Raw genomic sequence first — 24051 nt, 5'->3', positions numbered from 1 at the left:
TAATGGTTGAGCAAGTGGAGGTGGGGGTCAGATGAACGTAAACAAAACAAAAAAAGGCTGTGCTGAAATGATTGCAGTGTTGTGGTAACTTTCCCTCTTGGTCTGTGCTAAGATACTGCTGTTTATCCTGTGCTGCCCGACTAAGACTTGGTTAAGAGGAAGACCCTGACCCCATTATTTGCCAGGCAGTGGGGGGGAGCTGAAATTGCACTCTCAATCAGGGCTTCAAGTGGGATGAAAAATACAATTCAGAAATTCTGGGAGGGGGTGGTACTCATGATGGGGGCAGTATTAGAGCAGCAGATACCGTGCAACATCAAGTTGATTTTGTTGAACATATGGGACCCCACTGACCTTACAGCCAAGGAGAGGATCTGGGTTACTTTGGGTTTCATGGTGGCCAAGCGGAATATCGCACGATTGTGGAGGGCTCCGAACCCACCACATATTGCTGACTGGGCCAGGGATATGGATTGGTGTATGGTGATCGAGATTTCCAGGGGATGCCCGAAGAAGTGGTCGCAAATATGGGGGCCTTAGAACACCTTCTGGTGGGAGATGTGTACCACCGGGGAGCCGATGATATTGTTGCTAATGTTGGATAGTGCGGTATTCCAGAGGATAATAATATTGTACTGTGGTAAAGGGGTTTTTGATGTCTTATCGCACTGTGTGTTACTGATTACCTGTGAAATGCTGTGTCCTAATTGTCAACATGTCAAATTTTTCAATAAAAAGTAAAAAAAAAAAAAAATCAAGTGGGATGAAAAAACGGTGTGTGGGGGTGCCCTCAAAGGGTGTGGCAGACTGAATTAGGGCATGGCTTAAAACATGCAAGCTAAAAATCTGTGCTTAGCATAGTGCGCTACCAGACTTAATTTGCTGCTTCTGTCATTGAATCCGGATATATAACACATTACACCTACAAGCCAGGAGTATTGGCTTGGTCAAGGATTGTTAGTTGCATAATGTAAGTAAGCAACAACTAGGTCTACGTCGTATATCAAATATTGAAAATGCTTCAGTTCTGAAATGAGACTGTGAAAGAAGTAAAATTAGTCTCTTTGAAGTAACATCAAATCAGTGAAGGGAGGTATTCCAGCAGATTTTTTTTTTTAAATCATCCTGAGGGGGAGGGCAAAAACAGACAACCCAATAGGGATCAGTCTCGGCATCTTCTTTTAGGAATTGCCGTGCCCATTTCCAGCAGGACCCGGCCAACTTTAAGCCCTGCTCTCAATAAAAAGGTACCTCCGGTATAATTACTTACAAGAGTATTCTGCTCAAATACAACTTTTTTTACTGAGCAGGTCTATGTTTCAAGACCAGTTATTTTCTTGTTTTATTTCAGTGTGTGCAAATGTTGTGTTTAAAGAGCAAGTGGGCATGAAAAGCTGGCAACAGCCTGTGCGATCTGGCAGTTTTGCATTATACACTAACCAGCAGGTAGGGGTCAAGGTTAGGACAGGATAGAGAAATAAGAGATGCCACACAACAGATAAAATTACTTCAGAGAAGTGATGCGGTAACGTATCCCATCGCTTGCAAGAAACATTGAAGTGTGGATTTATAATACTCTTATGTACTCAGTGTTTTTTTAATCATTGCGGTAATTGTGTAACCGCTGCCAAGCTAATGGTGGTTCGCTTAGTTTGTGAGAAGTACCTCATGAGTGGAGATCCTTTCCAGTAGCTTCTCACTGGGGTCCACAGTATTTTGTCAGCAGCAGGAGTGGAGATGGGGAACCTCTGCATGACCTCTGGCGTGCTTGCGAGCACATGGAGCTTCAAACCAGCAGAGTCCGATGCTCAGAGGAATGTACTCAAACCGGCCACCTCTGCATAAGCTTCCCAATTTCGCTCCAGCAGTCTGGTGGGTGCTCAAATAGTGCATAAGACATCGGGGGAAAGTGAGTGTGTGTGTGTGTTTGATTGTGCGTGTGTTTGATTGTGCAGGGGGCTATGTTGGAAGAAGGGTTAAATTGGCATCACGCTTCTTGTTTTCCAGTTGTTAGTCTTCCTTGGGCTGCACTGTGGGTTATTTTGTCACCAGTTGTCGCAATGTCGCGTTGTTCCTATAAAACCTATACAGGATCTGCGGGTTCGGACAGCATACACTGCAGGTTTGGTGTCAGACTGATTGTGAACATCACCACCGGGTGTGTTGGCCTTTTGTACCAGCTAGCTCACAGTGCCACTAGAATCTCCTCTTACCAAGGAGAGAATAGTTCTTGGCAACCATCGAACATGACAACCCTGATCCCTCAGGATCATGGAAACAATGTACTACTTTTCGCTCAGTCACTCATGCTTACTTAGTCTGTCTTAGAGAGATACACAGAATAAACAGGCAGGGTATTTTTCAATAAGTATTTATTGAACAGTTGTTATTCTGGTGTAAAATAGATGAGCTGCAACAACCGTTAAACAGTAACAGATATAAATGATTAGAAGTACTATGAAAGTAAAAGGATGACAGTTCTACCATCTTGCGATATTCATGAATACATACGAGTACATAAAATACATGACAAAAAAAAAAAAAAAAAAAAAAAAAAAAAAAAAAAAGATTCGTACTCCTACGATGCCTCCCTAACTAGATGTACCTAGCATGTGTGTAGGTGTTAAGCCAAGAATCCCTCTAGGATAGTCAACCCCATTACCTGAAGCAAGAGACTGTGGGACCTTGTCCTGGTCTTGTGTTGGGACACCCTAAGGGATGTTAGACCGCTGCGAGACGGAGTATTTACATGCAGGAACCTCAGCGTCTCTGGTCAGTGTGTTGGCCGGGAAGTCCTGGTCTCCTCCGTTTCATTTAGCAATATGCGATGTGTGTATATATACACCCATAGTTCTCCCCAGGGGTCCTACCTCGCTGTATTACTGTGGCAGACTAAGGATGACGTCAGGCATGAACTTTATACATAGATATTATACAGGAGATGGTAGTCCCGCTGTGCTTCCAAGAATCCTCATGCATAATGTATGAGATTTCAAACTAGGGAAAACCAGCGTTCTGAATGCAGGGTCGTATCTAGGTAAAAGGTCAGTCCCTGTAAACCGTTAAGTGTAATGTAGGGAAGAATATAGGTGAAGGGTTATGAAGTTATCTGGGCTTATATTGGGGTACCTATATGGAATATAACAGCAGATGGCCAGCAGAGGGATACTAATAAACAATAATGAATGTGTACTTGGTCCATGCACCACTAAAACATAAGGAAGTGACACGTACTGCCCAATGAGAAGGCAACAAAGAATAGCGACAACGATGCCAACAAGTGGTAAGCTGTGGGTGGGTTCATGCACATTATTAGTAAGAAGTCTTGCAAGTGAGAGCGAATGCTAACACAGGCTCGTCCTAAAAATGAATGCAATATTCACGAGATAAAAAAAAAAAAAAAAAGACTAAACATCACAGGTGATCCTCTCTCGACCTTCGAATGTTTTTGTACTTAACATGTTGGCTTACTCGCACTATACTCGTGGGAGAAGAGAAGCTACGCGCATAGAATTCAAGCAATAAGTCAAAGGTAGATTGTTTTAGTCTCGCTGGAGTGCTCAATGAGCGTAACAAACAGAACACACCAACAACGTTGCTCCGATGCAGAGCACCGCAGTGGCTTCTGTCTCATCCTCCGATGTGCAGGAAGGCCCTGGATGTCTACGACCAACTTCTTAGTTTTAGATGGCAGGATTCTGAGGTACATGCCACTACTACGAAGTGCTGTATTTGGTTAACCTCAACAACTGGGATACACATTGAAAGGAAGAAAAATTCACCATCTCACATCCTTTGTAACCCCTTCGGTGCTTCCTGATTTAGGAGAATGCCTTTTGGTCTTGCATCAGCTTCAGAGGTATTTCAAAGGGTCGTGGAGGAGATGTTTTCCCAATGTCAAATGGTTTCAAGATGACTTTTTGGTGTGTGGTAAGAACGTGGAAGGTCATAGGACCTTGGGCACAGTGCTATCCATCTTAACTGAAAGGGGGGGGTCACATTAAATGCAGAGAAGTGTACGTTTGCAGTGGACAAGATGGATTACCTGGGATATAAATGGTCTGCTAGGGGGTGGAACCTAAGGAGGATTTAGTAATGGCCATAAAGTGTTTCCCCACACCACAAAACAAGGACCAGCTCCGGTCATTTTTTGGTATGTTGGAATTTTATGCCAGGTTCATTCCCAAGTGCAGTGATCAACATAACACGAGGATGCTGATGAAGAAACACCAGTAGTCTGTGTGGTCGCAAGAGCACGAGTTCCAGCAAATAAAACTGGAATTAAGGTGTGCTATTCCCCTGCAACCTTTTGATACACATGTTCCTTCTATTGTAGTCACAGATGCTAGTCAGCAGGGGTTGGGTGCTGTTTTACTCCAAAAAAAGAGGGAAAGGAGGAAGTGGTGGCTTTTGCGTCGCGCACCTGAAGAGGTTTGGAATGCACTTACTCTGTAATAGAGCGTGAAGCCCTTGCTTGTTGGCGGGTGTGGATAATTTTAGGCAATGCCTATGGTGTTCGGAGTTAATCATCCGGATGGATCACAAGACTTTAATAAATGAAGGGTGCCAGCAAAGCCCCTCCCCGTATTGCTAAGTGGCACTACAGGTTGATGGAGTTCCAGTTTCAATTGGAATATATTCCTGGCGCCAAGAATGTTTTTGCCGACCGTTTGTCCAGATTGCCGCTCTCTAATGCGCAGGCAGGGGAACAGGTGGATGACGGTTTTTGCATTGAGGCCTCTTTGGGGGAATCAGACTTTGGCTACATAGCAGAGGAAAAGTGGAAGGTTGCAGTGCAAGAGGGTGAAACTATTCAGGGGTGGCTGGAATGTTAAGTATGGGTTGGGTGCCTGAAGACAGTTCTTTCAAACACATTTTTCCCAGAGCTAGGCATGCATGGATTTATTGGTGGTGCCGTTGGTATTGTAAAGCAATATTTTGGCTTCGGCCCATGAGGGTCACGTGGGCATGAGAGCCATGTAGAGGAGAATCAGAAATCTTTTGGTGGCCAGGCATGGATTGGGGAGTTGAACATTGAGAGATTGTGTAGCGTGTATGTGACCCAAGTCACGTTTCCTAGTCCAATTGAAGCAGTGCCTGTTTCCGGACAAACCATGGTTCAAGTTAGGATTGGACAGTTTAGTTGCAGTGGAATATGGCTCTAAGTGGCCTGAAGGGAAATTTGTGTAGTCCGCCAACACAGAGGAGGTGTGCGAATTTCTCCAGTCCTTATTTTTGACAGAAGGAGCTCCTTGTGAACTTGTCACGGACAATGGGGTGCAATTTATGCCAAAGGGTTCATGAGTCATTGGGGCACCAAACCCCTTACCACTGCGTTATATCATCCCCGTAGTAATGGTTTGGTAGAACGATGTAACAGGGTCATAAAGGACAGTATTCAGTTGTCGGTGGCCAATGATTAAAAATTGGAAGAAGGAACTGGTTGACTTTTTGTGGGCCCTGCGCACTACAACCAGTGCCATTACCTTTTGCTTTGTTGAAAGGTAGAATGGCTGCCACCAAATTAGTAAGACAGTGGAATTGTGAAAGGTCTCAGAGCAAGTATGTGACCAAGGAGCCAATCAAAGGAAGATGACAAGCTCTTTCAATGCAGGAGATTGGGTTAAAGTGGGATTGCCTGGTAGGGTTGCTAAGGGGCATTCAAAATGTTACAGTCCCACGCAGATTATTTCTCTCGGAGGCAGAACTGTCAAGCTGAGTGATGGGAAATGGTGGAACAAGGAGAGATTGCCTAAACAGAGATCTGGCTGGGCGCAAAGAATGCGTATTACCACTTAAAGCATTCCAAGTTTGAATGGGTCAGAACAAGAAAGAAGACCGCCTGTTTGGTTCAAGGATTGTGAGATATTAATGCATCGTTTTGTTTTGGGGGGTTCTCGTTTTCATGTTATGCCATTATAGACAAATATTTATGGTGAATAGATGTCTCCAGTGTTATGTAAGTTATGTTAATCTTTTCTCCTTTATTTCCCATTATTATGGGAGACGAGGTGTTGGGCTCTGCTTTATGATTGTAATACACATGCCACCATGATAAGTGCAAAGTTGGAATGGTCAGGGGTTTTGGCAGTTGGTGTTAGCTGCCTGCTCTGACCAATCCTATACTGCAATACTCAAAAGAAGGATTTTCTTCCCTGGTTTGTCCACCGCCTCTTCCTTTCAATAGTGTTTGTCAGTTATATGGTGATGTCGTCCGGCCGTGACGACCGACAACCCCCTCCACCCCCCCCCCCCCCCCCGGCCCCATTTGTTTGTACAGATTATAAACTTAGATTGTTAGGTATGTGCTATTGGAAACTTTAGGGCTTTGGTGCTATGTTATCCAGATAAAGGTTAATCACGGTGTAAAACTGGTGTACGGCTAAGTGGTAGGTAGCTGGGATATGAATGGAAGTACCAATGATGGCAAGTGGTCTTGTGTGCTTTCCCTTGCTATACACAAAACGCTGTTGAACAAGTTACTTATCTTCGGTGATGGATTATCTGGTAGAGACAATATCCAGCCGCATATTCCTTACCTTTGAATCAGGCGTTGGACTGTATCCAGATTATTTGTGTGTGAGTAGAACCCCTGCACACCGGCAGGTGGCGATAAGCAGTCTGCGACACCAATATTGGTGCCACTTTGGCACGCTGACGTCAGTTACTTTTCACAACTTTCAACACCAGAAGCACAGTCATAAATTACACTGACACTGCGTTCAAACTAAGGCCCTGAAAAGATAAACCCTAACCCTAGAAATCAATCCAGAGTGGGGAGGATGGGTGGGTCGGTAAGGATCCTGCAGCTAGATATTGTCTCAACAAGATAATGTGTTATCGAAGGTAAGTACCTTGTTCACCTGATATCTAGCTGCAGATTCCTTACCTTTAAATAGATACCCAAGCAATACAATCTCCAATGGTGAGCTGCGGACAAATTTTAAACTAGAAAGTCCTGCAAGACCGAATGGGCGAAATGCCCATCTCTGCGGATCTTACAGTCCAGGCAGTAAGGGTAAGTTACTTACCTGTAATCCTAGTTCTCTTCCAGGGGTATCCTCATCAAAGTCATAAGCACTGAATATTCCCGCCCATGTGCGGGGACCCCGGAAATAATAAAATTATATATGTAAAAAGCATACATATATACAGCTCTGTATATGTATAAACATATATCATTTTTTCCAAGCAAATGCAGCTCCCATAAAAGGCTAGGCAATGTAAATATACACATCCAATAACACATATATATATATATATATATATATATATATAAATATAAAGGTATAACAATACACCTAAATCTCTTTTTTTTTTTTTTTTTTTTTAATGAGGTAAACACTCATGAGAAAGCAAAAAATAAAGAGAACAAACTGTGGAAAAACACAGATGTACAACACATTGCCAGCCTGCAGGCTGCATTGCAATATAATACCATAGAGACTAAAAAGCCCTGTACAGGTAAAAACTGGCACCGTGCCTTTAAGGCAGCCCTGACTTCCATATCCCATCATGCCTCAGGGGTGACAGTTAGGTCAGTTGTTCTTTGCGGGACCGTAGTCCTAAACACAAAGATATATCCTTTCCATAATGAATAATACACTTCTTCTCATTTGCCTGGGGAGGTGGGTGGGTTGCTTATGACTTTGATGAGGATACCCCTGGAAGAGAACTAGGATTACAGGTAAGTAACTTACCCTTCTCTTCCAGGGGATCCTCATCAATAGTCATAAGCACTGAATAGAGTAGCAAGCTCCCCTTCCACCTGCAGGCAAATGAAACTAAGGTTGTATCACCCATGGAGAAAGAGAATCATGAAAATGATTATGCATGGAACAGATTCCTCAAGGAGGCTTGTCCTACTTGAGTGTCTGCTCTGGTGTCCGAATCCAGACAATAATGCCTGGTAAAAGTGTGGACAGATCTCCAAGTAGCTGCCTTGCAGATCTCGGAGAGTGGGACATTATTGAGAAAAGCCGCGGTAGCCGCTTTTCCTCTTGTCGAATGCGCTTTAGGGCGCGCCCCCAATGGTTTCTGAGCCAGTTGGTAGGCCAATGTAATACTTGAAACAATCCACCTAGCAATGGAACGTTTGGATGCAGCAAAGCCCATACGGACAACCCCATAGTTCACAAACAATTGATCAGATTTCCTGACATTCTTAGTCCTATCTAGGTAGAATTTTAGGACCCTTTTGACATCTAGAGAATGCAACGCCCTCTCTGCCGGAGAGGAGGGGTTGGGAAAAAAGGTTGGTAAGGAGATGGCTTGGTTTACATGAAACTCCGATACCACCTTGGGTAGGAACGAAGGATGAGTTCTCATCACCACCCTATTTAGATGAAAAATTGTGTAGGGTTCTTTAGAACAAAGGGCCTGTATCTCACTGACCCTCCGTGCTGAAGTGATGGCTATTAAAAATGCTGTCTTCCATGTGAGGTGCTGTAGGGTAGCCTTATGAATAGGTTCAAAAGGCGAACCCATGAGCTTTGACAGAACCAAGTTTAGCTCCCAGGAAGGAGAGGGAGGTCTAACAGGGGGATAGACTTTGAGTCCTTGCAAGAAATCCTTTACTACCTGCACTTTAAAAAATGACTGCTGTGAAGGCGAACGCCTGTATGCTGTTATGGCTGCTAAGTGAACCTTTATGGATGAAAATTTCAACCCTGCCCTTGCTAAATGTAGAAGATAGGGCAAAATTACATCCTCCTGGCATTTAGTGGGATCATAATGATGCTGAGCACACCATATATAAAATCTTTTCCACTTACAGAAGTAGGAGTGTCTTGTCGAAGGCCTCCTGGCTTCCTTCAGTATGGACATACACTCTTGAGGGAGGTTCAGATGGCCATACTGGAGGACTTCAGGAGCCATGCTGTTAAGCTCAGCGAGGGAAGGCTGGGATGGTAAATCTTCCCCTGCATCTTGGATAACAAGTCCGGCCTGCACGGCAGCCGCTTGTGGGGGCGGATCGACATGTGTAGGAGATCCGTGTACCACCACTGCCTCGGCCAGTCCGGTGCTATGAGGATCATCTTGGCAGATGAATTCTGTAGCTTGGACACCACCTTGGGAATTAGTGGGAGAGGCGGAAAAGCGTACACAAATGTCATTGACCAATTGATCAAAAGGGCATTCCCTAGGGATCCTGGTCGATGGTATCTTGAGGCGAAGCCTCGGCATTTTGTGTTTTGCTCGTCCGCGAAGAGGTCCACTTGCGGGCGCCCCCATTCCTCGAAGATGTCTTCTAACACCTCGTCGTTGATCACCCAGTCCTCTGGTTCTTGAAAATGCCGACTGAGCAAGTCTGCTTGCACGTTGAGTTCTCCTGGTAGGTGCACCGCTTTCAATGAGATGTTCCTTGCTAGGATCCAGTGCCACAGGGACTGAGCTTCCAGCGAGAGCGTTCTGGATCGAGTACCCCCCTGCTTGTTCAGGTAGTACATTGTGGTGGTATTGTCCGTCTGTACTAGAATGGTACTCGTCGTGATCGCAGGCAGGAACGCTTTGAGGGCTAGGTGGACTGCCCTGAGCTCCAGCATGTTGATGTGGTACAACTGCTCGCTGCTGGACCACCGTCCCTGAGTCTGCAGAGTCCCAAAATGCGCACCCCATACCTGAAGGGATGCGTCGGTGATTAAGGTCTGAATTGGGGGCTCTTGATGGAAGGGGATCCCCATTTGTAGATTCCTTGGCTTCAGCCACCACTTGACTGACTGTTTGGCTGCAGAGGAGAGGCAAACCTTTTCTTCCCACAGGGAGTTCCTTTGATCCCATTTGTCCTCGAGATCTTGCTGGAGAGGACGCATCCTTAGCCTGGCATTGGGCACTAGGAAGATGCAGGATGCCATGGCCCCTAGCAGAGATGAGATTTGCCTTGCCGACGACAGATTGCTGGTTATGATCTGTCTGCCTTTTAGCATAATGGATGACTGTCTTTCCTCCGAAGGAAACACTTTTCCTACTACGGAGTCTATAGTTGCACCCAGGTAGTGGATCCTCTGCGTTGGTGAAAAATTGGACTTTTTGACATTCACTCTGAGACCCAACTTGCGACATAAGTTCAGGCATAGCGACAGCTGTGACCGCACATTCTGTGGTGATGAGCCCTTTATTAGCCAGTCGTCTAGGTAGGGATAGACGAAGACTCCTGCGCGTCTCAGAGCAGCCGCTACTACTGCCACGCATTTTGTGAATACTCGAGGAGCTGACTTCAGGCCAAATGGGAGGACTTTGAACTGATAGTGAGAGTTGCCTACCACAAAACCTGAGAAATTTTCGATGATTCCTTAGGATGGGAATATGGAAATATGCATCCTGAAGGTCCAGTGAACACATCCAATCGCCCATCCGGAGAAGAGGATATATTTGGTGGAGCGCCAGCATGCGAAATTTTTCCTTTCTTATGTGCTTGTTCAGTATCCGTAGGTCTAAAATGGGTCTGAACTCTACCTTCACACTCCTCTTTTGGATGAGAAAGTATCTGGAGTAAACTCCCTTTCCTCTCTGGTTTATGGGCACTTTCTCTATTGCAGATTTGAGTAGTAGCGTCGCTACCTCTTCTCTGAGCTGCTTTAGATGCTGGGATGAATTGACAGGAGGAATCGATGGGGGGTGACTTTTGAAACGAAGCGAGTACCCATGACGCAGTATATTCAGTACCCACTTGTCCTTTGTGATGGATTGCCACTCTGGAAGATGATGTGCAACACTTCCTCCCACCGGAGCGGTGGACAGCATCGGAGGAAGCGGCTTCTCATTGCTTCCCCGGAGCTTTGTTTCCAGCATTAGACTGCCTGTTGTTACCTCGTCCCCTGGATGGCTTGCGGGACTGGTATTGTTGTCTCTTTTGACCTTGCTGGTCCTGGTTCTTTTGCCAATGAGGGGTTTGAACCCTCTGTTGGTAACTGCGCCTGTCATTTCCCTTGCGGCGTCGAAACTCTTTTCTCTTTTCAAGCCCGACAGCTTTCATGGTCTCCAACTCTGCTTTCATACGGGCCATTTCTTCGTCTGCATGGGACCCAAAAAGAGAACTACCGGAGAAAGGCAGATTTAAAATTCTTGCCTGCGCTTCCGGTTTCAAGGCCGTCAATCTAAGCCAGGATGATCTTCTGGCTGTGACTCCATGTGCATATTCATGCGCTGCCAGTGTTGCCCCATCTGCCGCTGCACTTATGATCTGGTTAGAAACCAGACTCCCCTCATGCAAAATCTCTTCAAAGTCCCGTCTGTCCTCTGATGGAACTTTGTCAATGAACCTCTGCAGAGAGTCCCATAATGACCTATCATAGCGCCCCAGAAGAGCCGAGGCACTCGCCACCTTAAGGCTTGAGGATGCTGAGCCGCAAACTTTCCTCCCCCAGGAGTCTTGTGTTTTACTGTCCTTATCTGGTGGTACCGTTGAAGATCCCGCTACTGCATGCGTCTTCCTGGCAGCGGCGGTGATGACAGAGTCCGGTGGAGGATCCGATTTAAGGAATAGAGGATCCTCCGGAGCTGGACGGTACTTTTTTAGAATTCTCGCCGGCGCCGTTTTGGTGGTTGCTGGTGTGAGAAAGATATCCATTACCGGCTGTAGCAAACCGGGGACTAACGGCAATAAAGGGCGTGACACTGTGCGCTCATGAAGAGTTTCAAAAATTATGGATGACGTGGTCTCCTGAACCGGCATAGGGATATTTAATTTTGTAGCTCCTCTACACAACACTTCTTGAAACGTAGAAATATCATCTACCGGAGATACCCGAGAGGGTGGCGTCTCCGAGAGTGTCGGTGAATAATCCCTTTTGGATGATCTGGAAGAAGGGGAGGTAGAAGGGGTCCTACGGCGCCTTCTCTCTGATCTGGTCGACTCTCTTCTGCGGGAGGGAGACCTGGATCGCCTTCTTGGTGCTCGAGAGTGACTTCGGGATTCCCTTTCTCGAGATCTTGGTCTGATCGGTGTCGCTGGGAATACCACGCCCCTTATTCTTGTTAGCGATGCCTTTATTGTGTCTGGCATAGCAGGGTCCTGAGGCATCTCCCTTACGGGACTTTGAGGTACAGCATTGTCCTCCTCCTGCGAACTTTCTCTTGCAGGTACTGGAGATTGATGCACCAGCTCTGGTGATTCTGATTTTGAACCTGAGCCCTCTGATCCTGAAGGCGAGATAGATATGAGACGCGGTGATTCAGGAGTCGTATATATCAGTCTATGAGGAGATTTCCGCCTTGAGACTGGTCGAATCGTGAGGCGAATATGTGACACCTCCTGCGTACCCTCAACAGAGGGCTGTCTCGACGGTGATAGGCCTATCACCGGAGATCTTTGACTCGAATCTTCGAGGCTCCGAGCTTCTTGTCTCGACGTCGAGATTATCTTCGACGGAGGCTTCATGTACCTCACCAAAGCTTTGGAGACCTGTGAGGACGGAGGCACCTGCCTCGACGTCGACTCCGACGGAGGCACCTGCCTCGACGTCGACTCCGACGGAGGCTCCTGCCTCGACGTCGGCCCTGACGGAGGCGTCTGCCTCGACGTCACTCCTGACGGAGACTTCTGTCTCGACGTCGAATGCTCCGACGACGTCGAAAGCCTCTTCGCCGTCGAACGATGTTTCCTCGACGGCGATCTTGATGGCGATCTTGGTCTCGACGTCGACTGTGGAGATCGTCTACGTACTTCTTGCGACGTCGAATGATGTCTCGCCGACGTCGAACGATGTCTTTCTTTCGACGACGAACGATATCTCTGTGCAGACGTCGATCGATCTTCTCTTGACGTCGACAGATGCTTTTTCGACGTTGAACTATGGCGCCGAGTCCTCGACGCCGAGCTCTTAGACGCCGTCGACGTCGAACGCATCCGCTTCGACGCTGAATCTAAAGTCGACGACGATTTTCTCTTTGCAGCATGACTTCCCCTTGACTCCTCACCTCTCAGCGACGATCCCGCCGCTGGAGTCTTCGACGCCGAGCCCGACGTCGATGGGGAGCAAACAGGGACCAACTGCTTCGACGTCGACCGTTCTGCTAGGCCATACAGCCTAATCCTCTCCCTCTCCTTCAAAGTCCTTTTGGAAAGGTCTTCACAATGATGGCAAGTTGCTGGAGAGTGAGAGTCCGGCAGACAGATAATACACACCTCATGTGTGTCTGAAGCCGCCTTCTTTTTTCCACAAGATGGACATGGAACAAATAAAGAAGGCATTTTTCTGACAAAATAGCAAAAAAGTCAGTCAGAAAAAACACAGGATACAGACTTCCTCAAAGAGGTTCTAAGAAGAAGTCCAATAAATCTTAAAGTAGTAATAATTCTTGACTAAAGAGTCAAAAAAGAAGAGAGCTGAATTCCAGGGGACTGAAGGAGCCGGAAAGAACAACTGACCTAACTGTCACCCCTGAGGCATGATGGGATATGGAAGTCAGGGCTGCCTTAAAGGCACGGTGCCAGTTTTTACCTGTACAGGGCTTTTTAGTCTCTATGGTATTATATTGCAATGCAGCCTGCAGGCTGGCAATGTGTTGTACATCTGTGTTTTTCCACAGTTTGTTCTCTTTATTTTTTGCTTTCTCATGAGTGTTTACCTCATAAAAAAAAAAAAAAAAAAAAAAAGAGATTTAGGTGTATTGTTATACCTATATATATATATATATATATATATGTGTTATTGGATGTGTATATTTACATTGCCTAGCCTTTTATGGGAGCTGCATTTGCTTGGAAAAAATGATATATGTTTATACATATACAGAGCTGTATATATGTATGCTTTTTACATATATAATTTTATTATTTCCGGGGTCCCCGCACATGGGCGGGAATATTCAGTGCTTATGACTATTGATGAGGATCCCCTGGAAGAGAATGTTTGGTGAACATGTACAGGGAGGCCCACGTTGCTGCCTGGCAGATGTCCAGGACCCCACCAACCCCCTGAAGGAATGTCAAAAGCTGATCCTCCCCTGCTGCTGCAACAGAAGGTCCTCCCGAAGTGGCAGTCTGATCGGAGGATTGATGCCCATACTGAGAAGCTAAGGATACCAGACTCTCCGGGCCCAGTCCAGAACCAAAAGGATGACTTTGGCTCGGTCGTTTCTGATCTTGAGAACTATGGGCAGAAGTGGTATGGGCAGAAAGGCCGAAGCTCCACTTGAGACGAAAAGTGTCTCCAAGCAATAGCTGCCTTGGAATTTCCAATGCGCATAACTGACAGAGCATTCTCGGCAAAGGCGAACAGATCTAACCAAGGCTCTCCCCACTGCTGAAAGAGGCCTAGCACTACCTCCGATTGGAAACATCATTCGTGATCGCTAAGCATCAACAGCTGAGTTTGTTTGCTCTGGCATTCAGGGACTCTGCCAGAGATAGGCCCTGCTGTTCCAGCCATTTACAGAGACGCGGGCCTCTTGACAAAGGGTCCACAACTCCACCCAGTGTGTTGCAGTACCACATGGCGGTGGAGTTGTCCATGAACACTTGTACCAGCCTTCCCTTAATGGAGGGTAGAAAGGCTTTCAATGCCCATCGGATCACTCGGAGCTCCAGCATGTTTATGTGGAATCAGATTCTGCCGTAGATCAGAGCCCTCTGATCTTCAACTTTCCCAGGTGGGCCACCCCATCCAGGTGTGAAGCATCCATCACTACTGCGAGATCTGGTTGGGAAAGAGAGCGAGTGTTCTGCTTCTGACCAAACCGCGTTTCGTTAGGCACCACTGCAGTTCTTTCGCAGTTCCCTCTGAGATCTGAAACATGTCTGAGCTCCGGCTGCTGCGCCTACTAGAACTTCAGGCCCCACTGCAGAGCCCACATATGTTATGGATGCAGGAGGCCTTCAGGCCCAGCAGCCTCAGAGTCATGCTCACCGAAAGGCTGAAACATCGGTATCATAGCCTGAATATTCCGGCCTCTGTTCGGGTGGGTAAGCCCAAAACTGCACTGTAGCCAGAACAGCTTAGATGGAAGGGAGCACCCGAGAGGGAGTCAGGTGTGACTTCAGGACGCTGATAGTGAACACCAGCAAATACAGAAGGTTTGCAGTAGTCTGGAGGGGAGAGATCCATTTTCTTAACATTGTGGTAGAAAACAAAGCGAAATAAAGCAGCATGTAAATAAGTGTGGTAAAACAACTTGCAAATCCTGATTTTACATTTAGAATCAAAAGTTGAAATGGTTTTTTTTAGCACATCAATATTCAAATACAAATGCTTCCTAAAGGAGTTCTGAGCACAATTAACATGGGTGACAAAAGCACTCTGAAAAGGACGCACCTGAACTGCACTGCTTAAGAGAATTATAAAATGCTAAAACATTTAGCAATCTATTAGTTACATTTGTTAGGAGGCAGGTAAAATGACCATGTAGAAAACAGATTTACTAACAGTACAACTAGCAATTTCGTAAGATGTAAACAAAAGGCAAACACCACTAACAAAATAAGATGACACGTATAGGTGAGAAAACAAACAGCCACAGAGACCCATTGGAGGTGGAAGAAAAGTAATACACTGGCATGGTACTGGAAGGATATTATTTAGACGTCAGAGTGTAGGAGTTAGTTTCCAATTGTGGCGTGTGCTTTTTCCTTGGCTAGTAAGACCTCCTACATAAGGACAGAGGCAACTTATTCCACCGAGGTCACACATCGAATGGAAGACCTTCAAAAAGACTTATTTTATTTCGTAGACACCACATACTTGGAATATTTCCCCTCCTAGTGTTTGCTTCCAAGTCGAAACACAGAAGTCCCTATTTTAGAGTGGCTTTTAAGGGGAACCCTAATTCGACATCAAAAGCCACCTACACCCGACAGTGTGCACTTTGAATGAGCGCTCTTAAGACCGTCAATAGAAGGTAGATCTTGGCCTCTTTGGCGTTTATCAAGGTGATGTCTCTCAACATCAATTTCGAAGGGAGGGAACGTTTGTGCCTCCGTTTCATTAAAGAATCCTGCAAGGAGGGGTAAAAGGTGGTGTCTTTCCAGAACCTCTCAATGGCATTATTGGACCATAGTACAGTTATGTACATCAAATACCAATCAAAACCAACAAACAAGATGGCAGATTGGATGGGAGCTACATCGCTCGATTGGCTGTGGGGGTCATTGGAGGAAGTCAGTATTCCCCACCTCCCACTAAGATTAGCTCTCACACAAATTGATGCCCATTTCAAATAGGCTAGCTCTTGTTGCACCCAAAATATTACATCCCGATCAGAAAGGGTTTGTCAGGGGGCGCCAGTTATATGAACTGACATACGACCTAATTGGGGCAATAGATCTTGCAGTTCTGGAGCCGTCCCCCTTGGCGGTCCTCACCCTGGATGCTGCCAAGGCCTTCGACAGTGTGAATTGGTCGTATCTGTCGGAGGCCCTGGCGAAGTTTGGAGTGGGACCAGTGTTTCGGCGGACAATTGCCCTTTTATATCGGAACCCAAGTGCTCGTGTATTGGTGAACGGAGGTTTGTCCGATCCCTTTAACATCTCGAGAGGCACTAGGCAGGGCTGCCCTCTCTCTCCGCTCCTATTTGACCTTTATGTCGAACCGTTTGCACAAACTCTGAGGGATAATGTTAACATCAAGGAGTTTGCGTGTAGGGGCTGGGAGAGAAAAGTGGCCCTATATGCGGATGACATCATTATTTATACCTCCGATCCCCATATGGCTCTTCCAGAAATACTCAAGCTAGCCTCAGCCTTTGGAGAAGTATCAGGATATGAGATCAATACCACCAAAACTGAGATGATGACTTGGGGTATGGATCAGTGCACGAGCATTGCCGGTATTCAGCCAGGAAAGAAGTTAAGATACCTGGGCCTTGACATTGTTGAGGATTTAGACCAGATTGTCAAGACCAACTTTTTAAAGATCGTCAAGGACTGTCGAAAGTTACTTCAGTCCTGGTCTTGTCTCCCTCTGTCGTTACTGGGGCGGTCAAATCTGGTCAAGATGACGGTTCTGCCAAAGCTCTCCTTTCTATTTAGTACTATTCCCCTGTACTTTGATCCAATTCCTATTAAAACATTCCAGGCCGAGATTAATACATTTATTTGGAATAAACATCTTCCAAGAATCTCGTGGAAAAAGATAAGGAGGCGTAGGGAAAAGGGGGGCTTTGCTGCTCCGGACATCCAGTTGTATGCATGGGCGTTCCAGCTTTCCCATGCCAGAATGTTGTTAAAAAAGCCATCAGAGTCTGGTGTAGGAATATTATATGCGACCCTGCTAGATGGAGAGGGGGTTAGTCAGTCTGGATTCCTCTTGAAATTTGGAGATCCGAAATACTTCAAAAAGATCAGGCTGAAGATCCTACTGGGGATGGCAAGGACTTGGGCCCAGGTCCTAAAAGCCACCAAAATAGGGTATTATAGCAGTAGGACTCCCTTATGGGATCTCCCCGATCCCCCGGCCTGGTTGTGTGATCTGCTTGCACTACCCATTAGAGAGGCAGGGTTGGAGTGTTGGGGAGACCTATTTGTTGAGGGTGAATTGCTTTCTTGGGATTGTCTGAGGGAGAAGATTGGTTCTGGCCTATCTAGGCTAAAATATCTGCAAATGGCCAGTTGGTATAGATCTTATATAACACAGCCCTCTCAGAGAAGCAAGCCCCCATTAGGCGGCTATAGTACTTTCATAAATTTGTTAATCGACAAACCCCCGGCCAGGAAAGAGATCTCTTTATGGTACAATTTGATTTTGGAGGAGTTCGACGGGGAATTCCAGCTACCTGAGGAGCTTTGGGGGTCAGATATAAGCAATACCAGTCTGCAAGAGGTATGGGGGAAATCATGTAGAATGTTGTGGGATGTCGTGAAGCCGGCATGGTTGCGCAGGAACCACCTCTATACTATCCACAGAGCGTACTACTCTCCCCTTCGCCTGTCCAAATTTACTCAAGGGAACACGGTGAAGTGTGCTAGATGTGGTCTCCTGGCTGCCTCGGACATCCACATGTTCTACGAGTGTCCATCTTTGTTGCAGTTCTGGGAATCTATTTGTAAGATTCTGTCAATGTCTGTCGATTTCAACATAGTATTGGATTCTCAGTTAGTGATCTTTGGAATCCTAGAGGGGGTTTCCAATATGGCGAAAAAGCTTGTCTTCTATGCAATATTGCTTGCTAGAAGGGAGATATGTAAGAAGTGGAAGGACTGTTCACCTCCCTCAGTCATAGAATGGTTTGCTTCCACCCTGCAAGTCTCCAAGCTGGATTTGGTCAGAATAGGGAATCCTGAGAAAAGGTCTTTTTGGAACCTCCTAAGATGGGATCATTGAGAGTCTGGGGTTTTTTTTTTTTTCTTTTTTTTTTTTTTCCCCAGGTCCAATGATTAAGCCATCTATACTCACTCATCAATCACCTTCTTTTGATGCACGTTCTCCTTGGAGCAACCTCGTACTGTCCTATCAATATTGCGAATTGGCAAAAAATAAACGTATGTATATTATTTCACAGTGTTTTGGATGTTGTCCTTTGTTAGATTGAACTATATATTGAGTATTGCGAGCTTTTGTTCTCAAAGAGTTTTTCTGTTTTCAAGCTCAGGATTAGAAAATTATTTAACTAAGCGAAGCATATGGCTCAGATATATTGATTATTGGTCAAGGACCACTGTTTTTGGTATCTGGATGTACAAAAGCCGAAAAATCTGTGGTTACAGGAGAGTGATAAAGGCTGGCTGGCTGGACGTCCGCTGCTTCCCTCTCTCCCTTGGAGAAGTGAAGAGGACGGCACCACACCTAGGAGACTGCTGGGAAGAGTCAACATGACTGTACCAACAGATTTTGCATTCTTTTATAGTTTGCTAAATATAAAAAGAAGCATACCCACCTAGCTCAATGCAAAAAATACTTGTACAATGAACTGTCTAGTAGTGCCCCCAATTATATGTCCCCATTGGTTTTAACTGGACCTCAAATACTATTCTACATATGTCTTGCTTCCGATGCTCCTGCTGCAAATTAAATGTTCTTAGAATAGCACCACACTGCACCTCTGTGGAGGTCTTCCTTATTTACAGTGCTTAAAAGAAAATAGAAGTTCCCTGAAGGATTTCACACATCTGTGAATCTAGCATATGTATGCCGGTCCTGAAATGCCTTCTTTATCATAATGCATGTATACTTGGCTCTTTCCATTTAGTTTTTTTTTTTTTGTTCGGCTAGCTTCCGGCTTTGGGAAACGACTGTCACCAGTCCTGATTCATGTGCAATGACATCTGGAGACCACAAGTTGGCAACAGTAGAAGAAAATTAAAATACGTTGTTAACATCAGGATGGCTGCAGAGCTCTCGTTTTGAGAAAGAAAAGGTGACTGTGGGGAAGACTACATTTCATGTGGGTTTGCCTAAAAACCTGCTTTTTCCAAATGTAATCTTCCTCTGCCCTCATTCATCACTAAACCCACGGTTTACAACTCGCATTTCTGCAGCAGAATTTTTTATTTTTAAAAGCAGGGCAGAGAACTACACCGAGCATAAGTGAAGAGACAAATCTTGCCAAAAATAAAACCCGACAAACGGGTAAAAACAAAACGAGGCAAAATGCTTAATTGTACTGAAACTTCCTGACGCACAGAGGCACACCAATCCAAATGTCTAGGGATGTGGTGTAACTTCTGAAGCTGCCGACTTTGGACCTGGTGAACAGGGTTAGTCTCGGCAGACCGGACTTAAGTAATAAACAATGTAAATATATGACGAACACATGGGGAACACTACATCATTTAATGTGAAAGTGTTCCAGTGTCAAAGTAAAACTAGCAGCAGAAAGCATCAATAAAAGAAGCAGGAGGGAGGAGGAGGCAGCCGAGGAGAGGAAACCAGAGTCGTCAGTAGTAAATTGTAAACAAGCAGTTGCAGGAAAGCAGGTCATGCGTGCGATAGGAGAAAGTCATTTAAGAAAACAGTGCCCATAGACAGTAAACTAAACATACCAAGTAACATATGTAAAAGGGCCAGCCCTCCTGGGAGGTTACAAAAGGAGAAACTAAGGAGGGACTACTATGCGCATTGCCCAATCAAAAGCCATAATTTACAAAGGACAGGAAGACGAGCCAATTGTAAAGATAAGAAAATCAGAGCAATATGCTTCTCACTTAGTTAAATAATTTACCTAATCATGAGCTCAGGAACAGAAATCTTTTTAAAGGGGCTCACAATATTCTATATACCAATTCAATCAAACAAAGGGCAACATCCAAAGATTGTAAATCACTATACATATGTTTATTATTTTCACCAATTTGAAATAATTCATTTACTGATAAGCCAGTACGGGGTTGCTCCAGAGGGAACGTGCATCAAAAGAAAGTGATTAAAGGGCGAGTGATTGAGACAAAGAATGATAGATACATAGTAGTAAGAACATTCAATTGAGTTAACAATGGGGATCGGTTATAATTCACCGTCCAAAATCCTAGACCTGGTCACATTCATAAATTGCCAAAATATATTGTTATGCTTCAAATAAGCGACCCAAAGAGTGGTCTAGCACAGAGAACTGTTATGTGGCCCAGGTGGTAAGGGGAGGGCGTCGACGTTTCGACCTGTCTTGGTGGCCTTAAGGGAATTTAAGCCTTGGCCGTGCAGGTCTTCATCAGGACCAAAGGAGGCAACCTGACTGGATGGTGGTATTAATCAAGCACCTAGAACATTAAAAACAGGGAGGTATAAGGATGTTGTCCTAAAATAAACAATTTATTTAAAAACGAAAGATCAGCCTCATGGGTCATGTACCTGATCAGATTCAGGGTCAATTAAATCGAAAGAGGTGTCCCACATTCCAATAGATGGTGGGCTAAACATCACGGGTCAGGGACTTCATGATATTCTATTCAATCTGTCAAGAAAAACAATAATGAAACTAGTGTTGAATCAAGGTTGGCGGGGTACAACCTGCGAGTATTAACTAAACTAAGGGGATCACCTTGGAAGAATCGTGTCGCCGAGTATGCGAGATCTAAAAAAAAAAAAAAAAAAAAATCTTCAACTTGGTACAAAAAACACCCCCTCAAAACAGCCTGTACTTATAGCCTTCCAACAAACAGTTCAACTGTAAATGATGTATAACACAGACAAATGTGATCACTAGAAAATGATCCCCCAGTCTAAAACATTGTACAAGATGGCCTGAAGAGACTAGCAGAAGTCAATAAAACTGCATATAGTTAACTGGCATAGCCCACGAACTGCAAAACCCACCTCTCCCCACCCCCAATTAGCTACATTTTTTCTCCAAATTACTACACTCAATCCATTACTGCTCCCTAGAGTTTTACTACAAAAAAGTGATTCACAACCTCCAATCAAGATTCTGACCTGCCAGAGATACATAAGCAGATATGGCAAAACATCCCACTTATCGAAGGTAAACGACCCTCCATTTATCTATTTCTTGGAATTCTATCATGTCATGCTGCTGTCCAAAGTTCAAGTGGGTTGGAAAATTGCTTAACTGTCCTGATGGGAAGGACCAGGATGGGTTAATAAGTTTGGCTGACTAGTTGAAAAGGGCAGGCTTCTGACACTGGCTAAGTGGCAAGGAGAGGATGAAAAACATGCTACCAGAGTAGAGGGAATGGGTTAATGATGGATTAATCTAGTGGAGTAAAATCACGAATGGGATGTCCTGTTCTGGTTTCAAATGAGTCTTTGGTGGTGTGTCTGCACTTTAGTGTGAGGAAGGACAACAGATGGAGAAAAAAAGCAGCACCTTTGTTACAGATCAGTGGAGGTTCACTCCTTGGATAAGGGTTCACTCCTCTCATTGTCCTAAAGATAAAATAGTTTGGCTCCAATAGGTCCATCTCTTTCATCTACTGGGTAGGTTTTGAGTTGATTGCCATGCTGGCAAATACAAGTATTGTGTTGATCAGTTTTAAAGAGTTCTCCCACTGCTGCAGTTCTGACCATTAAGTCTGAATGGCTCAGTCATTCTAGATTTACTGCCTCATGAGGTCGCAACTCAGAGTAGTCTGAATTCTAATTACGTTGCTGTTATTGAGGCAGAGCGCCGCCCCCTTCAATCACAAAATAAAAATATTGTACTGAAATTTTCAACATGCACTACACACAATATATTGCCCGGCATCTAGAACACTATTAAGTGCTTTAAGACACTTTAGATAGCTGTAAAAGTTTAAATGATTTGGAAATTACTTACTTTACTGCCAATGACTGATCCTTTGCTACAGAGTGCTGACTTCCAAATAGTACATTTTCCTTCATGCTGATCCAAAGGATGCGTGTATGTTAGGTAACAGTAGCATTAGCTTTGCACGGCTATATAATTCCCCAACCATTGTTATAAGCAATGACACATGCAGGTGGGTTAGTGCTAACTGGAATGGCAATGGTTTAAGCTCTATTAAAGAGAATAAAGAAACATCCCAGTGCAGACTGCATTACGAAATAAATGGCCTGAGGAGAGAATTAAATCCTCACCCACTGTGTACTGGTTGACCAGATCTAGTTAGTCACAGTTTGCTCTAGAAATAAGATTTTTTAGAAAACCCTCACCCACTCTAGCACTGGCATGCTTCATCATGGGGTCTCATCCTGGTCCCTAAAAACCTGGATGGGCTCAATCATGTTCCAGTGAGCACTTTGAATAATTAGTAGCGCCCGGGGTCTAGAACAATAAATAGACCTTGAGCAACCCAGGTTTTCCCCCTTATTAGTGGTTGCTCAGGTATGGTTAAAAACTAAAGGGCGTGTAAAGGGTGGGTAAAGAATGGGGCTAATGGCCCTATTACTTCGTTAACATGTTTCAGCCCGTACAGAATAGCCACTATGGGTCCTTGGACTATCATCAGAACAAATACCTGCCCCAGATCTTGTACTCCTGTCTATCACTTCGATGAACGACAGACAAACATGAAGCATAAGCATGGAAAGAGGCATATTAGCCTGGTTTATGGGTATAATCTCGACTTTTTGTTCCTGTGGAAAGAGGAACTTGTGTACATATTGGTGAATATATCATATTTGCAGTTTTTCAGCTTGACAAAAGTCATGCAGAGCAGATTCAACTTCAGTCTCTTGCCCCACTCTCTAATTCAGCGACCCATCAACTCAAGCGTTCAGAGAATCTGTGCACATAGCTGTAACTGTTTTGGCAAGCAAGAACACACTGACATGCATGGTGAATAAATTGGACCGTTAGCAGGAGTGAAATATTTTGGGAAAACCCAACACACCGGTGTTTAATGCTCAGTAACTCCTACATTCCATAAAAAGGTAATTAGGCGACATGGTAAGAGGGGGAGCGTGCCCCTACAGTCACAGGCTGTATTAGAGGGTTTAATTTTCTTTTTTTTTTAAATTCAACGGAAGCATGTATGTATATACAAACATGTATACATACATACACACACACACTTCAAGGGAGTCACGATGCCCGTTTATCTATTTTGGCCTCACTGTTGCTGACTCCATTCCAACGCAGTCCCAAACAGGCAGTTTCTAAAGAACACCAGTTCCTTGATGCCATGCGATGACAATCAAGTGGCGCATAAGACTATGGGAAAGGTGGTCTATGGCTGGCACCTAGCGCAGTACGCTGTCTCTCTATAGTGGAAATGCCACTTGGGAAAGGGGAAAAATCTAGATGTGATTACTATGTACTGCAACAGGTTTGGTTTTTTGGTTATGGCCCTCTTATAATTGGGGCAATAGGGAAATCCACAAATTTAAAGAAACATGGAAGTAAAAGATCTTCCAGATAATCCCCAGGGGCAAACAAACTGTAGTGTACAGTGAGATTCATGTGAAAACCAATTAAATGTATTATGATTTGGTCTCACTGCGACAGTTTCTGAAAAGGCCATGGGTGGTGTATACATTGAGCCATGATAGAAATGACCCCCCCTATCGCACGCATACCAAGCATGGGGTTTGGTTGAAAAGAAAAAGGGGTGATTGAAAATCAAATTGTGAGGGGTGCTCATCATTTTAAAAGATGAAACTTAAATAGTTCTATGTGATTCCATCTTTTAAGCCATACTTTTTGGTCTGGAGTCTGTAAACCCAACATTGCTCACAGTTCCACTGTGTTTTCAGTATACCATTG

At 44.8% G+C, this 24051-nt stretch overlaps 1 protein-coding gene across 2 annotated transcripts in view; it reads right to left on the bottom strand.

Moving 5' to 3' along the window:
- The window catches only part of CREBZF (CREB/ATF bZIP transcription factor), a 103204-nt gene that overhangs the window by 28675 nt on the left and 50478 nt on the right, over positions 1-24051 (bottom strand). Inside the window, exons 5-7 of one of the 2 annotated variants that reach the window (XR_014967933.1) lie at positions 20908-20940; positions 20718-20820; positions 19123-20626 (exon numbers count right to left, since the gene is read on the bottom strand). The exons of the other annotated variant lie outside the window; for it this stretch is intronic. The gene's annotated coding sequence lies outside the window, so the exon portion shown is untranslated. Of the gene's footprint in view, positions 1-19122; positions 20627-20717; positions 20821-20907; positions 20941-24051 lie in introns of those variants that run through there. 2 annotated transcript variants of the gene reach the window in all.

This window comes from Triturus cristatus, chromosome 8, assembly GCF_964204655.1.
Source record: "Triturus cristatus chromosome 8, aTriCri1.1, whole genome shotgun sequence".
Lineage (NCBI taxonomy): Eukaryota > Metazoa > Chordata > Amphibia > Caudata > Salamandridae > Triturus > Triturus cristatus.
This window is presented reverse-complemented; position numbering and strand designations above follow the sequence as displayed.